Consider the following 16,189-nt stretch of genomic DNA (forward strand, 5'->3'; position numbering starts at 1 on the left):
CAAAAGCCAAGAGCCCTCAAAAGCCTTTGAATCAACTTAAATATCTTCTCGATCTCGGCCCAGGTGAGATTACAAGGCATTCTGGGGAAGTGGAGCAAAGGCTCATGGGGATTGTAGTCCTGTATTCGAGTCTATTTTTTACATTCCCCCCCCCCTTTGATCGTTTGCAAAAAATTAATTTTTTTCCAAAGGATCATGAAAACATAATCAATTTAAAGATTACAATAATTGAGGATAAGAGAAAGAAAAGAATAAAACCAATAATTACTGGACGCATTGACAGAAAGCCAGTTAGGGGGCAGTCCCCTTTGGCATGAAAGTATGCATGCAAATAAATGTTCATTAACCACACCCAAAGTTCATTTTGTGCAGTTCGTGGTCTGGAGGCTTCTTCATGATGGCTTCTCCAACAGTTCAGTTTCTGAATTCAGGGAAGTAGCATCTTCTTTACCTAAAATTCTTCTCAAAAGGAATTTAAACTTTGCACAACATGCCTAAAGACAAGGGATACAAATATGCATTGGTGATTGTGGATAGACTGACTAGATGGGTTGAAGCATGTCCGTCCAAGAAAAGTGACCCTGCTACGGTAGTGAGATTTTTATTAAAGGAGATTATGCCAAGACATGGCATTCCAGATACCATAGATTCGGTCAAGGGGTCCCACTTCACTTCCCAGGTTCTACAAGAAATCTACAAGAACTTGGGGATTAAGTGTAATTATCATTTCAGTTTATTGGCCCCAAAGTTCTGGGCAGGTCGAGTGTATGAACAAAGAATTGAAAACACAATTAGGTAAACTCTGTTCAGAAATACACTTAAAATGGACAGATGTTTTGCCTCTTGCTTTGTTCAACATTAGAACCAGGCCTAGGACTGATCTGTATGTACCACCATTTGAAATGCTATATTGTCAGCCTCTTTGGCATGGTAGGACAGTAAAGCCACCTTACTTGTCCATATTAAGAGGGGAATGTGTTCTTCATGAATACTTGAAACAGATACAACGTAGGATTGCAGAACTAAGGAAACTGGGTTTGCTTGTGCAAAGAATACCATTAGACTTTTCATTGCATAAGATAAAACCAGGTGATAAAGTATATGTCAAGAACTTTAATAGAGAATCTCCTACAGAACCAAGATGGGTTGGGCCAACTACAGTCGTAATGACAACCCAAACATCTATAAAGGTAGATCATAGAGATCCATGGTTCCATGCTTCACATGTGAAATTGCATCACACCCATAATACTGAGTAGCCCTAGGAAAATAATTGATAAGCAATAACAGTCCCTACTGAAAACATAGGAAAGCACATGAGAGTACTTGCCACCAGAATACAGACAAGAGAGTTGAAATGATAAAAGGATAGCACCCCTCAAGTAAATAGTACAGTTCTAGTAAGATATGCAGCCAACAACACAGAAAAAAGAAATATGCCTTTAAAGAGTAGCAGCCACAATAAAAATATATTTTTATACATAGTCTCTGCCAGCCAGCCACACATTAACTGAACAGAAACAATGTTATTGTAAATGTATACATTATATTTAAATTCTATCTCTAAGAAATAAGCACAGTAACAATATAAGAAACAATTACAGTAACCATATAATGAATCTCCTTGTAAAAAAGTCACACAGAAAAAGATTAGAAACAATGTCAAATCATTATTCTTAACAAAATCTTGAGAACCTATGCATAATGCTCACACCCATTAAAAACACATGTACAGCTTACTTGCATTCACGAAGATGTACATATGCAAATCCTTTGCATGAAAAGAACATATGTAATCCTTACTTGCAAACATATATAGTAGTCTCTCGGTGATCGAGAATGACTATTGTCTTTGTGCAGTTTCATCTACGGTGTACCCTCATGTGGCTTTGGCGTCCAAAGGCTGAGGCGCGGAGTCTGTGGCACATGGGGCCTGGGACACCAGTTGTTACAGGAGGTGTGGCTGTGGCCTGGTGTCCGCATTCATGCGCAGCAGCAAGACGTCGACGTCACTCATCTTCAAAGGTGGTGGCGGCATGGTGAATGTGGGTTCGCCAGCTGCTTCTGTCAGAGGCAGAGAGTTCTAGTTGCTTTGGTGTAATGCCAGCCCACTTCCAGTTGGACTTTAGCTGATCCTTGAATCTTTTCTTTGGTCGGCCTTGTTTCCTGAGTCCAGCTGACAGTTCACCATAGAATACCTGTCTTGGTATTCGCTGTGGGTCCATGCGGATGACGTGTCCAGACCATCCTAACTGGGTTTTGAGGACCATGACTTCGATGCTGGTGGAGTTGGCTCTGTCGAGGACTTCCTGGTTGGTGATTCGGTCCTGCCATCGGATCCTCATGATTGACCAGAGGGAGTGTTGGTGGAATTGCTCCAGCTGCTTCATGTGCTTCCGGTACAGTGTCTGTCTCACAACCGTACAGGAGCTAGCTGAGGTCCACTGAGTTGTACACTTTGAGCTTCGTCACAGTGCTTACACCTCTGTGTTGGAGGACTTTGCAGCGCAGCCGCCCGAGTGCCTGGCTGGCCTTTTGGATCCTGGCATTAATCTTGTGGTCTAGGGACCCGTCATTGGCAATGGTGCTGCCCAGGTACTTGAAAGTGTTGACGTTAGAAAGCTGCGTGCTGTCGATTGTAATGCACGGCTGGTTAGTTGGCCTCCAACATAAAGATTGATAAATTTTGACAAACATTCATGAAGATTCAATTTACTTCCATGCACATGTAAATTTCACTCTCACATGCATGCACATATAAAAACCTGACTTGTATACATGTTCATGTGTTCCTGGTTCCTGATTATTCCAGTGGATCCTGATTTGAAGAACACGTCTTCAATCAAGACTGGAAAATGGAGAGTGGCATGCTGACCAGAGAGGAAGACAGAATTCTACAAGCAGCATGAAAGGACATGGAAGGACTTTGAACTTTGAAATTTTGGAACTTTTGATCATGAAGATATGTAAGAATGCATCATGCATGTTAACATCACATATATGCATGCACACTCTACATAGAATTACATTTTAGGAAGATATGTCATGGAATGGGTAAGTATACAACATGCATAGTTGCATGACAAAAAGACACTGATAAAAATTTCTGTGGAAAATTCAAACAGACTGAGAAATTTCTTTTCTGCATGAGTTTGCACAGAACTCTAGAAGGATGTATATATGTAAATTTGTATAGGTCCTATGTGTACACATGTACATACTAATTGACTAACAAGCTAACTTTTTTAGAGTACTTTATTAATATTCTAACTACTAATAATAGTGACTGCCTAGTGAATTTGTTCAAGTCTTAAGGAAGTAGAGAGAGACAGTTCTTAACTATAGAAGTTAGATTGCGTTATGATTGTAAGTTAGCATTTGTTAGTATTGGAAGATTTTACTTAGAGAAGTTATCGATTTTAGGAAATAGGACAATTGCTAGTGAAATTGTTGGAATGATTTGAAAAATTGTTACAGGATTTGTGATATAAAACTATGTTCATGTAAATCCCTCACCTAAACCATTTTCCTATAACCCATTCTTAGCTTAGCATCTAGATAGATAGAATAGCTAAGATAAGTTAGGATTTTGTTATTTGGGGGGAGGGGTAAGAGAATATTTAAGATAGCACAGAGTTAGGAATAGATAGATAGAGTTGTATTAAAGATAAGTATCATTAAAAATGCAAAGTGCATTTTTTTAAAGAAGAAAAGGGGGGAATGTGGAAGAGACATGAAGGAAGAGAGAATTTCAAGCATGCAAGACAGAAAGCTGTGGACATCATCTGTCAATCAAGGTGAAGATTCCAAATGGAATGTTCCCAGGAAAGGCAGTTGGAGCCTGGCCAGAGGAGATGAATTGAGAGACATATTCTCTGGGGTTTCAGACCAAGGGAGAGACTGTTTTTTTTTTTTTTCTGATCTAGGCAGAGAGAGATCTCTGTGGCTTCAGACAGAGTCTGGACTTGGATTACTCAAGCAAAGATTATCTGACTGGTTTAAAGAAGAAGAAAAACACTTGACCTCCACATCCCTTTGACTGTCCCTGCGTCATAGTTGTGACAGGACTGACATTTCCCAAAATCCTTCTGACCCTCTTTATAGACTAGGGACAACCTTATCCCTCTCACCTCAATTTCCATCCTGTCCTATCTTTCCCAATAAACCTCCTTACCTGAGAAAGAAAACAAGAGTATCTTCTCTAAATCTCACAGTTCACCTTTGAGTTATATAGAAAGGTGACTGACTAAGACCGGGGAAGGGGAAAGGGAGGCAGGAGGGCTTGAGTGGAAAACTGGGAGATGAAGGGTGGAGGATAGGAAATAATTTGATCTATTAGCCATCAGTAGTGATCAATAGGCAACCCCAGAGTACCCCTCTACTAGCATCTCTCAATCCCTCAAGAATACCTATCTCCATTACAACAAGGCACCCTCAGGGTTTCCCTAGTATATAGCTCTCTAGTAACAGTCAGGGTATACCATTTACTGCAACTAGAAATAACTCCAGCAAATTATCTCTCTAATACACCAGCTTTCTATTCAATATACCACACTGCCTCTCAGTGAAACAGGCATGATGAAATATGCATAATCACGACAACCCTGTAAATAAAAAGAGCAACAACCCAAAATAAATAAATACAACTGTGTATTGTTCATACAACTAAGGAATTTTGGTTTCAATCTAAAGTCAGTATTCAATACTAATTAGAAAGAAGTATAAACAGAAAAAACCAGAATGTTTTGGATTTAACATATGCTCTCTTAGTGGGAGGAAGTGAAAGAGGGCAGACAAATATCAGCATCATCTCTAAAAGAAGAAAACTTAGCATTAGCCCATCACAGACATTGCCTCGAGATGTTCTTTAGGGGTGTGAGGGCTTTGAGAAAGCCAGTGCTGAAGAGTCCTGGTTGCTGTTCATATACCAATTATTTTGGCTACTTTATCTCTTCTATGTGCCCATTATCTCCTCATATCCTGCAGAAGAACTTTGTCCAAACTTCATAGGTTCACACTCCTCACTCTAGATTTTCACCTTTTCCCTCTTTCAGGGTGAAGAAAGTATAGATTATCTTTTCCCCAGATAAAACATAGCCTTATCAATCTCAGAGACTCACATAGACATTATGGTGTTTTTTTTTTTTAATTTCTGCCAGTGGAAATTTATGTCTATTGCCTAACATAAATTGATAGATAATCTGTTGTTGTTCAGTCATTTCCAGTCATATCCAACCCCATTTGGGGTTTTTCTTGGTAAAGGAGTGAAAGTGTCTGCCTAAGGCAAACGTAAGAAAATCAGACCACTAGTTGGCCTGACCTACTTATAAGTGAAACAGATCATACACATGAGCGCCTTGCACAACATCCTCTGTCATGTGTTAAAATTTAACTAAAGTCGTATTGAAGTGGTTTGCCATTTCCTTCTTCAGCTCATTTTATGAATCCGGACCTGAGGCAAACAGAGTCAAGTGACTTACCAAGGATCATTCAGGTAGTAAGTATCCAAGGCTTGATTTGAACTCAGGAAAATGAGTCTTCCTGACTCCAGTGCTATATTCCCTGTGTCACCTAACTATCCAGATAGATATCTAGATAGATATTTTTTTAGCATTAGAAACAAATTCTCTTTAACTATTCTTAAGTCTGTGGCAGGGTTGTATTAAGTTGTTATAGATCTCAATTCCTAACTGTTAGACCTATCACTCAACACCACAGGAGCTAAAGGCACACTTTAGCTTCCATAAGGGGGATTTGTCTTTTCCCAAGTTCCACTTCCAACAACCTCTGTTTGGCCCTGAGACATACTCTGAAAGGTGAAGTCAGATGAGCATGCCACTTGGGTAAGATTTTTATTGCTATTATGAGAAGGGTAAATGCCCTTTGGTAACTTCAGGGGTCAAAGTGTCTGCCTAAGGCAAACAAAAAGAAAAATCAGCCCACTAGTTGACCTGACCTACTTATTGTAAAACCAGATTATACACATCAGTACCTTGGGCAATCTTCCTTGTCATGTGTTAAAAGTCAGCTTAGATCATTTTAATCTTACACAACTCTCCATTATATGTAGAAACAAGTTTATTAATGTGTTTGAATCATTTCCCACTTAAATTTGATATTCACTTCAAAAGTAGCCAAAGTCTGTGGGTCTTATGATATCCCACATGAATAACTTAGTAACTCATCTTTGGCAGTGAATCTTCCATTTTGATCAAGTTGAAGGCTGTGATTATACCCTCAGCTTACATGCCACAGTCCTTAGTCATCACAGAAATTAAATCCAATGTTATACTCATGATCTTTCAATAGTTTAGTATGTCAGTAGACTGGTAATCATTCAACTGTGAGCACCTTGAGAGCAAGGATTCTCTTTTGCCTTTTCTTGTATCTCCAGTGCTTAGTATAGTACGTGGCACAAGGTTGACACTTAACAAATATTTATCAAGTGATGACCTGATCTCATCAGTATTTGCACTCCCTCCACTGGTATAGATGGCAACCCCTTCATGCCTTCTCTTCCAGTACTAATTGTGCTGATATAGTTCCATAAACCCTCCGAAAAGAATCTGCCAAGTATGGTGGAAGGCTTCCTGGGTTATTATATTTCATGAATACTGGTGTGAAAATGTCTGTTCACTTGTTTGTCCCTTACTCTTGCTACATGACTGCTCCCATATCTTTTTTCAAAAAATCTTTACCTCTGTCTTAGAATCAATATTGATTCAAAGACAGAAAAATAGTAAACTAGGCAATTGGGGTTAAGTGACTTGCCCAGGATCACACAGCAAGGAAATATCTGAGATCATATTTGAAACCAGGTCCTCTTGACCCCAGCCCTAGCACTCTATCCAATGTGCTACCTAGTTGTCCTTACCTCTATATCTTTTTCTCATAATACAGTTAAAAGCTCATAAGCATTATTAGAATTTTAAGAGCTAAAAAATATACATTTCAGTCATATAAGAGCATTTCTCAATTTTTTTGAGCCTATGGTACAACTTCAAACTTGTAGTATACATAGCCATCTACTAGCCATCCTGTTTATCTCTCTATGTACTCTTATACTTAATGTCATGTGCATTCCTACCCACACATGTGCCATGCCCTCACACCACCATCACTACCTCCAAAATGGACCTCCCTTCTGTCTCTCCACACTCTTTTCATATACAGTGTCCAAAAGGTCTTAGTAAGTTTTAAGCTATTAAAATTTCAAAACTTTTAAGTTAAAGACTAAGACTTTTGGTATACCACCCTGTATTTAGATTCTATTCCCGTGGTCAAAAATTAAGCAATTGGAATGAGAAAATAAAAAATGCTATTATCTATTTAACAAAGAAGAAAAAAGGAAACAAAATAGATGGACTTGGTTATACAAAAAAAAAAAGAGGGGTATACAAGAAAAACATTGTATTCAAAATAAGGAAAAGAATTGAATTAGGAAAAAATCTTTGTAATGGTTATATCTGAAAATTATATTAAAGCAAAAAAAGAGCTATCCATATAAAAATATTTAAAGGTACTTTATTTGTAATAGTGAAAAACTGAAAACAATCTATTTACCCATTGATTATGGAATGGCTAAACAAATTTCAGTAGAAAAAAGAAAAAGAATATAATTGTGCCATGAAAAATAAAAAATATATAGAATTAAAAAGATTTAGATTTTTAAATTTTAGAAAAATGTAGAATTTATAAAGATTCAGAATAATGAAAACAGGATCAGAGAATTCACAATGACTATGATTACATGAAATGAATAGAACTGCCTGCTACAAAATCTACTAAATACAGAGAGGGGAAGAGATGAGTTAGAAATACAAAAAAAATAGGATGTTATTTTATTAAAACTAGTTTGTGTTCTTTTCCACTAATTAAATTTTTTTAAATTTCAAAATTTATGTATTTATATGAGATTTTATTCCTTTAGTCTATTTGATTGTACAAAATGGGCATGTCTTCAATGCCCATAATGGTTGACTTCTGGCAGAAGTCATTGGCCATAATATTTCATGTAAGGGAGCTACCTATCATTCATTGGAGAAAGCCCCAGTATTTCAGAATATCACAAAACTGTTTCTTGGATAAAGTGAATGTCTTATAAGGTGTATACTGGGGGATGTAGGTAGAATCCTTTAAAAGAACCAGAATAAGAAAGAAAAAGGGCTATAAATTAATCTGAAGTGAGGTCCTCAGTCTGAGAAGGCTGTTAGCATCTTACTAACCCTAGATCCAGCAAGGCAAATGATAAAACTTGAGCTCACATATCTCTGTCGTGGCAACTGAGAAAGCTGAGAAAAAATGGGGAAAGACTAACCCTTCCTTCATCCCAACTGCCCTGGAAGAAGAGGTAGTTTTCTAGCTTCCCAAGCAATTGTTGCTTCCCCACATGTTCCTGTAGGAGATTATATTCATTGTGATTATGATTTGTGTATGTGGGAAAATAACGCATTATTTGTTGTGCTATGTGAATTATCTCACTTCTTTGTCTTAATTAAATATCTTTATATTTGATTTGTGGCACCTACATTATTTGTGAATAAAAAGCATGAATTGGAAAGGGAATTTAAATTATACTCCCATATTTAGTAATATTTAAAATATCCTGGTAGATTCAACATAACTAATGTTTCCAGGTTTGAAGGAGAACCTTGGTTACATAAGGAAACTCAGAATTACAAGATGTAACATTAATTTACCTACACCAAAATGCCTAGGAAACAATGTTATGGAAATTAATTTAAGTAATAATTAGAAAGACTCTAGAGAACAGCCCCAGTACTGGTAAAGAGTTCTGGGTAATAGGATATCACTAATAATCAAAGGTCACTTAATACCTTGCAATAACCATGACATTATATTTCATTAAAGTTCTAGATATTCCCTGATATCCATCTGGACAATGAAACATAAAACCTGTGGCCTACGGTCAGAATAGCCTTAAAATCTGGAGAGACTTTTATAAGGACAGGGAAAGTCTATCCTCATCTTGGAAGTTTTAGATCCCTTCAGTGGCTGTCTAGGGAATCCACAGCAAAACTATTAAGACAAGAGAACATAGTGAAAAGAGTATTGTCTTTCTGTCAGGGAAGCTTTATTCAAATCAAGGTTCTGCTACTATGTGTATGAATTTGGTTAAAACATGTCACTTTTCTAGGTTTCAGTTTCCTTGTCTACAAAATGAAGAGGCTGGATTAGATAAATTCTAGGGTTTCTTCTAGTTTTACTTCTATGTTCTTCATCAAACCATAAGGAATAGCAAGGCCTTATAGGCTAGGTAGTATGCCAAATCCTTTCTCCACCGAAGAAGCCCTCTCTTCTAGACCCACAAATTTATTTTGGACTGGGTTCAGTCCTAGGAGAACCTGTCTTCCTATGAGAGGGTGGGGTCCCTTTACTCACAGTCATCAATCAGCTCCCTAAACCTTTAGGCTAGTGACCTGGGGACAAATTATTGAAAATTTAGTTTTACGTTCAAATCTAGAGTTTCCTCAAAGAAGTAAAAAGGTTGTACCCAATGTACAAGATGAATCAAGTATAGGACAATTATTTATTTTTTACACACAAAAGGAATGTTAAACAAAGAATACTCACAAGTATGCACTTGATAAAATACTCAAATCGTTTTGTGGTTTCATCAGTTCAAGAGTTCTCACCAAGGAAACAAATCCCCCATCCATGGCTGCCTATTTTGTGGAGCAATTCCTCTTAAAAGTTCACCATAGGGGGTCCACCCAACATGTCACAGTCCTTCCTTATCTTCTCCCAAAATTAGTAGGATACTCTAGCTGTCCACCTGTCATCCTTCATTCACCAGCCCATCTTTTCTTCTATCATACATTTCCCTGATGATCTTCTCTAAATAGGCTGAAAAACTTTCTCAATTTCTCTTGAAACTGTAAGAGTAACAGTGGAGGGACTCTGGATATCTGGCATTTCTCTTGCTAAGTGACCAGTCCATCTCCTCTTCCAATCATACAATTCTTTCCTGTCATAAAATGGCATTCTTTACTATAGTTCTTCTTTAAAGTTCTTTGTTAGCTTTATGTTGCAACTTACTCATTTTCCCCTACAAATATTTTCCCTCTTATATTGACACCAAAATTGACACCAAAATAACAGATTCAAGTAATAGAGGAAGAAGGAATTATCAGGTTTTGTGAAAGGTAACTATTCCTTCTTTTTCACATTCACTTAACTTCATGGTTTACCTTGCCTCCCTCCCACTTAGAAGATTCCACTTTAGTGGATGACTAGTTTTTTTTTTCCCTCTACTCTTAAAGAACCAAAGTAATTGGATTCTAAAGATGTCATTTGCAACTTATCATAAAAAAAAATTTTAAGTCTATTTGAATCAGTAGGTGAGAACCTCCAGTATATGCCTTTGGTCTTAAGTTGTCTTCTAAATTCAAGTTTGCAAATTTCTCAGATCTTAGAAGCTAAAGTTCCACAAAGGACCTTTCACATGTAAAGGTCATTAAGTAGATGTTTAAATAGCTTCCACCATTGGGCAAGGACCCTGACTGTCATAAGTTGGCCTTGAAGACTTGAGACCAAAAGAATCTGCTAGAGTTTCTCACCTCTCAGCTTAATGTGGACTCATTTTGAAAGAAAGAAAGAAAGAAAGAAAGAAAGAAAGAAAGAAAGAAAGAAAGAAAGAAAGAAAGAAAGAAAGAAAGAAAGAAAGAAAGAAAGAAAGAAAGAAAGAAAGAAAGAAAGAAAGAAAGAAAGAAAGAAAGAAAGAAAGAAAGAAAGAAAGAAAGAAAGAAAGAAAGAAAGAAAGAAAGAAAGATCTTGTTTAGTTATAAAGGACATAGAGTCTAGTTTACTTAGACTGATTCTCTGAGAGGAAAATTCTCTGAAGGAGAAAAATAAACTGAAGTCAGTTCTCAAATAGGAATCTTCTAGGTAATAATCAAGGTAACCCATGAAATTAAGTGAATATGAAAAAGAAGGAATAGTTACCTTCCATAAAGTCTGATGATTTCTTCTTTTTCCACCATCTCTATATGTGGATCTTCCTCGGGCCATGGGAAGAATCAGTAGAAATAGAAGGTCAGGGCCAAGGACCTGTCAGTGATATGAGAATAAGTTTTGTCCACTAGGCAACTAAGTAATCAGTGGACAAAATCCTGGGCTTTGAATCAGGAATCAAGAAGACTCATCATCACAAGTTCAAACCTGACCTTAGACACTCATTAGTTATATGACTCTTGGCAACCTTTAACCCTATTTACTTCAATTCTTCATTTGTAAAATGAACTGAAGTAGAAAATGACAAACCATTTCAGTATCCTTGCCAAGAAAATCCCAAATGAGGTCATTAAGAAAACTGAACAACAGGTGTAAGAGAATTCAATCACAAGACACAAGCCTAAGTCTGAGAAGGTTGAATTAGAATCTGCTTCTGGAATACCAGGTTAATAATTAAGGTATACACAGAGTACAAGATCAAAGACCAAAGATTATTGGGTTTTAGAATCTCTGGCAAAATACTTCTTTTATTTAAAAGGCCTATCCAGTGCTGCTGACCTATTAAACTGGTTGCCATCTGATCATTCCACCAACTGAGTCTCAACTATTATTTTCTGGTAACTGCAGACTGGGGGGTCAGAGCTATACTTGTAGTGGGGCGTTCAAAAATCCTGAAGATATTTTCCTTCTGAAACCAAGACATGATCATTGAAGACTGGAGATATTTGAATTCGAAATGATACAATGGAATGGAATTTTATAAATTACTTCTAAAAAATATTTTAAAAACTATAGGTAACCCAAAGTATAATCAAAAGATGCATGATGAGTGTAGACTATAGTATATTATCAACAATGAATTAGGTAGAGGAAATTACAAAACATCATGAAAACATATGTATGCAGAAAAGAAGATGGTCATATAGTAATAACAAGGGTTGGAGGCAGAATAATATGGGCATCAATCAAAGTCAATCAAATTCAATCAACATTTATTAAGTGTTTCCTATGTGCCAGGTACTGTGCTTAGAACTGGGATATATTCTGTAATGACAGCTTTTCATAATTTACCTAAGAGAAATTAGAAAATATTTACCAATTATAACACTTAGTACCTTTTGTATGCAGTATTGTTTTTTTCTTATGCCATAGTTATATAATGTACATTATTACTCCACTGGATTGTATGCTTCTCTAAGACAAGACAATATCTTATTTATCTCTGTATCTCTCCCACCAACTAGCATAACCTTACACATAGCAGGTGTTTAATGAATTGCTATTGAATTGAATTGTAAATCACCTGTTCATGAGTCTGTTATAGTGACAGATGATGTCACTGCATTATTTTATAACAGATAAACATAATTAAACTGGACAAAAGTTGAGTGAATCTAGAAGGATAATGTAATATGCAATCAATGGAAATGGAAAACATTAGCTGAAATTTTTTAAAGTGTCCTTCTTTTAAGTGTATGCTGGAAACAATGAAAATTCTCATTCTCCACAATTTTGTGATGAGACATCTCTGGAGAACTAAATTATCTGGTAAGTAACCTAGGTTTACAATCACTAGGGGGGAAAAAAGAACAATGTTTTAGTTATTCAGGATTCAGGATTAGAAGTTCAAGAAAACTCTTTAACTTTTCCTCTTGCCTTCTTTTCCTCTTTCTACCCTCCTATGTATGTCCTCTGTTGGTTTCCCACATCTTTTCTATATATATACTCTCTCCCTTAATGCTTTTAATCTATTCCCATAGCTATAGAAATGTTATTATATTTCTACATTGGTGACTCCCAAACTTATATGTACACTTCCAAATTTCTCCTAGACCTCCAATTATCATTGGCAGTTGCCTGTGGGATATCTCACTTTGAACATTCTATTAACATTTCTAACTCAACGTATCCCAAGGTAAACTTAAGATCTTTCTCCCTAAACTGCCCATGCTCCCAACTTCACTTCTTCACTATTTCTGTATATAGAACCCAAGGGAAAGGAAGGAAGGAAGAAGGAAGGAAGGAAGAAGGAAGGAAGGAAGGAAGGAAGGAAGGAAGGAAGGAAGGAAGGAAGGAAGGAAGGAAGGAAGGAAGGAAGGAAGGAAGGAAGGAAGGAAGGAAGGAAGGAAGGAAGGAAGGAAGGAAGGAAGGAAGGAAGGAAAGAAGGGAGGGAGGGAGGAAGGAAGGAAGGAAGGAAGGAAGGAAGGAAGGAAGGAAGGAAGGAAGGAAGGAAGGAAGGAAGGAAGGAAGGAAGGAAGGAAGGAAGGAAGGAAAGAAGGGAGGGAGGGAGGGAGGAAGGAAGGAAGGAAGGAAGGAAGGAAGGAAGGAAGGAAGGAAGGAAGGAAGGAAGGAAGGAAGGAAGGAAGGAAGAAAGGAAGGAAGAAAGGAAGGAAGGAAGGAAGGAAGGAAGGAAAGAAGGGAGGGAGGGAGGGAGGGAGGAAGGAAGGAAGGAAGGAAGGAAGGAAGGAAGGAAGGAAGGAAGGAAGGAAGGAAGGAAGGAAGGAAGGAAGGAAGGAAGGAAGGAAGGAAGGGAGGGAGGGAGGGAGGGAGGAAGGAAGGAAGGAAGGAAGGAAGGAAGGAAGGAAGGAAGGAAGGAAGGAAGGAAGGAAGGAAGGAAGGAAGGAAGGAAGGAAGGAAGGAAGGAAGGAAGGAAGGAAGGAAGGAAGGAAGGAAGGAAGGAAGGAAGGAAGGAAGGAAGAAGAGATTTATTAGCACCTGCTATATGAGAAACTATACTAAGTGCTTTATAAATGTATCAGGGGAATCACTCCTCTACCTACACACCTTTACTTATATATAAATATATAGATATATAGATATGCAATACACACATATGTGCTTATGTGTATTGTTATAAGGAAAAGATGAGTTAGGTTTGCAGAACACAGTGGCATGAGACTAGCTGAAGAAAGAATTCTGGAATCTTGGATTTGATCCTGGAGGGTGTGGCTGCCAAATCCTGGGAGTTTGACCCAGTTCTGTGTTATTTCTGTGTTGCTGGTTGTGTGTCCTGTGTCCTGAAGAAGATCTGAGGAAGCTGTCTCTGTCCTGTGTCACCTGAAGCTGGTTGTAAGCTGAGGTCCAAGTCCATCTGGACTCAGGATCTTCCCCTGGATCCTTACCTGATCTGGTATTTTCCAGTATCTCCCTTAACACCAAGAAGATTAGAGTAGAATAAGGTGTACAGGGACTGGGTTTACAGTTTAGCATATCAGGGAGATAGTGTAGGAACTTAATTCTAAGAAGATCCTTCCTGGGAAGGCATTAGATTTTGGGTTACTTTAGTTAGAATATCAGTGATGGGATTTTCCCTTACCTTTTCAACCTTTCCCTTATTTAATAAAATACATTCCCATTTACTGTGGTTTGTTGTCTGCATGTATTGGTCTCAGTTCAGGTTCCGCCTGGACAGGATTTCTGTTGGCCTTCCCAAACCGCAGTTATCAATCTGATATTGGCCCAAATCTATCCATCAGATCCCATTCCCAATACCACCCAATTACAGTGTGCATTACACGTATATACTTCGGTGTTGACAAATTAATCTTCTCAATACAATACTTTGATCACTATAAAACTCTGTTCATTGTTATTAATCAATACCTTATGATTCCAGTACTCAAAAACCTACAGTAGTTTCTCATTCTAAAGAGTACTAACTCCTGCCTGTACTGATCAAGAACCTCCACAATACAGTTTTCACTGACTTCTCTAGGTTCATTGCATCTACACCCTTTATGTGTTATATCCAAACTGTTTCACTTACACTCTAACCTTTACTTCCCTACTCTACCTCCATGTCTTTACGTATTCTGTTCCCTGAATGTGGACCAGATTCTTCCCTATCTCTATGATTCCTTCTTATTCCAAAAAATAAGGTTTGCCTGTTTTTTAACTCTTAACTTCTCTTTTAGATTTTGTATATTGATTCTAAGGCAGAAGAGTGGTAAGGGTTAGGCAATGGAGATTAAGTGATTTGTCTCAGGAAATATCTGAGGTCAGATTTGAACCCAGGGCCTACTGTCTCTAGACCTGTCTCTAAATACACTGAATTGCCTAGCTGTCCTGCAAAATGAGGATTTTGATATCCTTACCTTTCTTCAAGGTCCATCCTACCTACCCTTGACTCTTTCACTCTCAAGGATTAAGTTCAAAGTTTAGCTGAATTTCTTTGCAGCATTGGTCCTACCAAATTCACATTCAAAGGAGGCATTACTACCAGATGAGTCCTTTTATTGGATTAATGTCATAAAATTTATTCCTAAAGATCTATCCTTGCTCCTTAAGGCATTGATGTTAGACTAGCAGCAATATCTGATGAAGATTCCAATGCCCAGATTTGTGTACTTTGTGTTACTAACCTAGATTGAAGGCTCCACTCCATGTCCTTAGAACTGAATGGATTAAATAAGCAAAGGAGGCCCCATTTCTCTGGAACACATGACACTGGGAAAAGGCCACACCCTTTTCCCCTATTGCGTAATTCTCTCACCAGACACATTCATGACACCATAGTGCAACTGAAGACAATAAGGCAAAGTTGCCAAAGCTAAAAGGCCTTTTTAATCACCCTGAAGTTAGTCAAAAAGCCTGCCCTTTACAACAAGAGTTATCCAACTGGAAGCAGTTACCAATGCCCATACATGGGCAAGGTAAAGTACCTTACCAAGATATTTCTTTTATAAATCATCTTAATTCTCTCATAAATAGGCTCCCAGGCTCTTCATATGCAGAGGCATAATCTCAGGTGGTTTGGGAATGCACTAGATTCCTATTATACTCTATTATTTAATAAGCATCCTTGGTTTATAAGATTATCTAATTTGCATTTTCAGTGCTCAAAGGATGAGATATCCAGGACAAGTAAACATAAATGGATAATGGGGGAGGGGGGAAGAGAAGATTTAATAGGAATAAGCCCTGGATGGCATAGATGTTTTTAAAAAAACAGCCATAATAAATAAGGCTTTAAGCTTTGTAAGTTACAAACATCTAATTTGACTCTTTTCTGTAAGTTAACATGAGATTTGGGGGTCAGAGAAAGCAAGTATAATATTATGGAGCAATTCTTGGGGTAGAGAATGACATGGTAGAGATATCCAATGAGAAAGAAAGGGTTAAAAAGAATTAAGGGAAGTTCTAAGGATACAATGGAGCTACTTGATTAAAACTAGTTTAGAATGGTTTGGATGAATCATCTTAACCTTCTTTAACA

General features: G+C 37.6%; 1 protein-coding gene across 3 annotated transcripts in view; it reads left to right on the plus strand.

The window, feature by feature from the left end:
* Positions 1-15,500: 15,500 nt before the first annotated feature.
* The window catches only part of PLIN2 (perilipin 2), a 70,764-nt gene continuing 70,075 nt past the window's right edge, over positions 15,501-16,189 (plus strand). For 2 of the 3 annotated variants that reach the window (XM_056805321.1, XM_056805319.1), the window contains exon 1: positions 15,518-15,626. The gene's annotated coding sequence lies outside the window, so the exon portion shown is untranslated. Of the gene's footprint in view, positions 15,627-16,189 lie in introns of all 3 variants that reach the window. The other variant, XM_056805320.1, reaches the window with a different exon arrangement.

This window comes from Monodelphis domestica, chromosome 7 (assembly GCF_027887165.1).
Source record: "Monodelphis domestica isolate mMonDom1 chromosome 7, mMonDom1.pri, whole genome shotgun sequence".
Lineage (NCBI taxonomy): Eukaryota > Metazoa > Chordata > Mammalia > Didelphimorphia > Didelphidae > Monodelphis > Monodelphis domestica.